Genomic DNA, 3645 nt, shown 5'->3' with positions numbered 1-3645 from the left:
ATTATTTGTGATTTTTTGTTTTAGTAGCTAGGGTTGTTATTTTTGGCTGAAATTTTTTGTGGTAACATCTTTTAATCTATATTTTGTGGGAAAAATAGCTAGAGCCTTTAGTTTGGTCAGATTTGAAAGTTCCAAAAAACTAGCAAATTTTGTGTTTGTCAAAACTTCAAACGGCCATAACTTTTGCTCCGGTTATCAGAATCGCAATTATTATATATGCATTTGGGGTAGAAAAAAATTTCCTACGCCATGGCAGCCCGCCATAGGCCGGCTGAGGTCTCCATCGTCCAAAAAAAGCAATTCTGTCAAAAGTTTTTTATTTTTCAAGTTTTATTCACTTATTTTTCTTAACCCACCAATTTTAGCTTTCATAGTTAGACTTTGAATTTTTGTCTGGAATTTTTTTGTGCTATCTTCTCATCATTTTATAAGGTTTCTCACAAAATTTCAACTCATTTGGATATCATTTGAGGGTAGCTGTAGTTCAAACCTGCACCTTTATTTACATGACAAGGCAACTACTTGTGCATGCTGAATGTAGTGTATGACTAGAGGCAATCCATCTGACTTACAACCCTTTGACCCTGAGATAGATAGGACATTTCATAGATTAGTTAGGCATCATTTTATACCTTTTGATCATCCTGAGCATTCCATTACTGGTGAATTTGTGCATTCTGTTATTGGTGATTTTGAACATCCTGATTTGGAGCATTATAATTTTGAGCATTCTGATTCTGAGCATTCTGATTTTGCACATTTTGAGAACTTGGCACAACCTCCACCCCGTGAGAGGACTCTAAAGGAAATGGTTGCACCTGATTTCACCTACGAAAGCTTGTGCATCCAATACCCTGATGAGGATGTCCCATATGTTCTTAAAACTGGACTGATTCATTTGCTTCCAAAGTTTCATGGCCTTGCATGTGAAGACCCGCACAAACATTTGAAGGAATTTCATATTGTCTGCTCCACCATGAAACCCCCAGATGTCCAGAAGGATCACATATTTCTGAAGGCTTTTCCTCATTCTCTGGAGGGTGTGACAAAGGACTGGTTGTATTACCTTGCTCCAAGGTCCATCACGAGCTGGGATGACCTTAAGAGAGTATTCTTAGAAAAAATTTTCCCTGCTTCCAGGACCACAGCCATCAGGAAAGATATCTCAGGTATTAGACAACTCAGTGGAGAGACCCTGTATGAGTACTGGGAGTGATTTAAAAAACTATGTGCCAGTTGCCCTCACCATCAGATTTCGGAGCAGCTTCTTCTCCAATATTTTTATGAAGGACTCAGTAATATGGAGAGAAGTATGATAGATGCTGCCAGTGGTGGAGCCCTTGGAGACATGACTCCTGCTGAAGCCAGAAATTTAATTGAGAAGATGGCTTCCAACTCTCAGCAGTTTAGCGCCAGAAATGATGCCATATTCATTAAAGGAGTGCATGAGGTAGCTACAAACTCAGCTGCATCATCTGAGACTAAGAAGCTTGAAGGAAAACTGAATGCATTGGTTAACTTGGTAACCCAGCTGGCCTTGAATCAGAAATCTGTACCTGTTGCAAGGGTTTGTGGTTTGTGCTCCTCTGCTGACCACCATACAGACCTTTGCCCTTCCATGCAGCAACCTAGAGCAATCGAGCAGCCTGAAGCTTATGCTGCAAATATTTACAATAGACCTCCTCAACCTCAGCAAAAAAATCAACCACAGCAGAACAATTATGACCTCTCCAGCAACAAATACAACCCTGGATGGAGGAATCACCCTAACCTCAGATGGTCCAGCCCTCAGCAACAACAACAGCAGCCTGCTCCTTCCTTCCAAAATGTTGCTGGCCCAAGCAGACCATACATTCCTCCACCAATCCAACAACAGCAACAACCCCAGAAACAACCAACAGTTGAGGCCCCTCCACAACCTTCCCTCGAAGAACTTGTGAGGCAAATGACTATGCAGAACATGCAGTTTCAGCAAGAGACCAGAGCCTCCATTCAGAGCTTAACCAATCAGATGGGACAATTGGCTACCCAATTGAATCAACAACAGTCCCAGAATTCTGACAAGCTGCTTTCTCAAGCTGTCCAAAATCCCAAAAATGTCAGTGCCATTTCATTGAGGTCGGGAAAGCAGTGTCAAGGACCTCAACCCGTAGCACCTTCCTCATCTGCAAATGAACCTGCCAAACTTCACTCTACTCCAGAAAAAGGTGATGACAAAAATTTACCTAACCATTTCTGTGCAGGTGAATCTTCTTCCACAGGTAATTCTGATTTGCAGAAGCAGCACATTCCCCCTCTTCCATTCCCTCCAAGAGCAGTTTCCAACAAAAAAATGGAAGAGGCAGAGAAAGAGATCTTGGACATGTTTAGAAAAGTAGAGGTAAACATACCTCTGTTGGATGCAATAAAGCAAATTCCAAGATATGTCAAATTCTTGAAGGAGCTGTGCACTAATAATTGGAAGCTTAAAGGAAGTGAACAGATTAGCATGGGCAGAAATGTCTCCGCATTGATTGGTAAATCTGTTCCTCAAATTCCTGAAAAATGCAAAGATCCAGGTACATTCAGCATACCTTGTATTATAGGGAATAGTAAGTTTGACAGTGCCATGCTAGATTTAGGAGCTTCTGTTAGTGTTATGCCTCTGTCTATTTTTAATTCTCTATCTCTAGGTCCCTTGCAGTCAACTGATGTGGTAATTCATTTAGCTAATAGAAGTGTTGCCTACCCTGTTGGTTTCATAGAAGATGTCTTAGTTAGAGTTGGTGAACTGATTTTCCATGTTGATTTTTATATTTTGAATATGGAAGATGGATTTTCTCAAGGATCAGTTCCCATCATTCTAGGCAGACCCTTTATGAAAACTGCTAGAACTAAGATAGATGTTTATGCAGGCACACTATCCATGGAGTTTGGTGATATAACTGTTCATTTTAATATTCTGGATGCAATGAAATACCCATCTGCTGAAATAATTGACCATGTTGTTGATGAATACATGACTGATCTTTATTCTAATCTACATGCCTCTCACTCTTCATGCATTGAGTCTGAAATTGTACTTGATCATATGTCTGAATTTGATGCTGAGAGTGAATCTGAGAGTGAATTTGAGAGTGATATTGTTTGCATGTCTGGTGGTGGTGTTTTACCTCTTGAGATTGATTTTATAGAGTCAGATAGGACTAACCATGTTTCAGGAAGTACACATACCTCTGACTTTCTTTATGAGGTAAAGGCTGAGAAACCATCTCCTTCTACCACTGTCCAGCCGACCACACCAAAATTGAAGCCTCTGCCATCAAATTTAAAATACGCTTACTTGGATGATAGCAAGAGTTTTCTAGTGATTATATCTGCCTCCCTTGCTGATGAGCAAGAGGAGAAGTTGTTGTCAGTTCTCAAGAAGCATAAGAAGGCTATAGGCTGGACCCTGGCGGACATTCCTGGTATTAGCCCATCCACATGTATGCATCGAATAAATTTAGAGGATGAAGCTAAACCAGTAAGACAGCCACAGAGAAGACTCAACCCGGTGATTCTTGATGTAGTGAAGAAGGAGATAACCAAGCTTTTGCAAGCTGGAATCGTTTATCCTATCTCCGACAGCCAATGGGTGAGTCCCGTCCAGGTAGTCCCGAATAA

At 40.8% G+C, this 3645-nt stretch overlaps 1 non-coding gene across 1 annotated transcript; it reads right to left on the bottom strand.

Moving 5' to 3' along the window:
* Positions 1–1147: 1147 nt before the first annotated feature.
* Positions 1148–1254, bottom strand: LOC113001712 (small nucleolar RNA R71). Its single transcript, XR_003267200.1, has one exon. It is a non-coding gene; the product is annotated as a small nucleolar RNA R71 (small nucleolar RNA).
* Positions 1255–3645: the final 2391 nt, after the last annotated feature.

This window comes from Glycine max, chromosome 5 (assembly GCF_000004515.6).
Source record: "Glycine max cultivar Williams 82 chromosome 5, Glycine_max_v4.0, whole genome shotgun sequence".
Lineage (NCBI taxonomy): Eukaryota > Viridiplantae > Streptophyta > Magnoliopsida > Fabales > Fabaceae > Glycine > Glycine max.
Note: the sequence above shows the minus strand (reverse complement) of the source record. Positions and strands in the feature narration are given on the sequence as shown.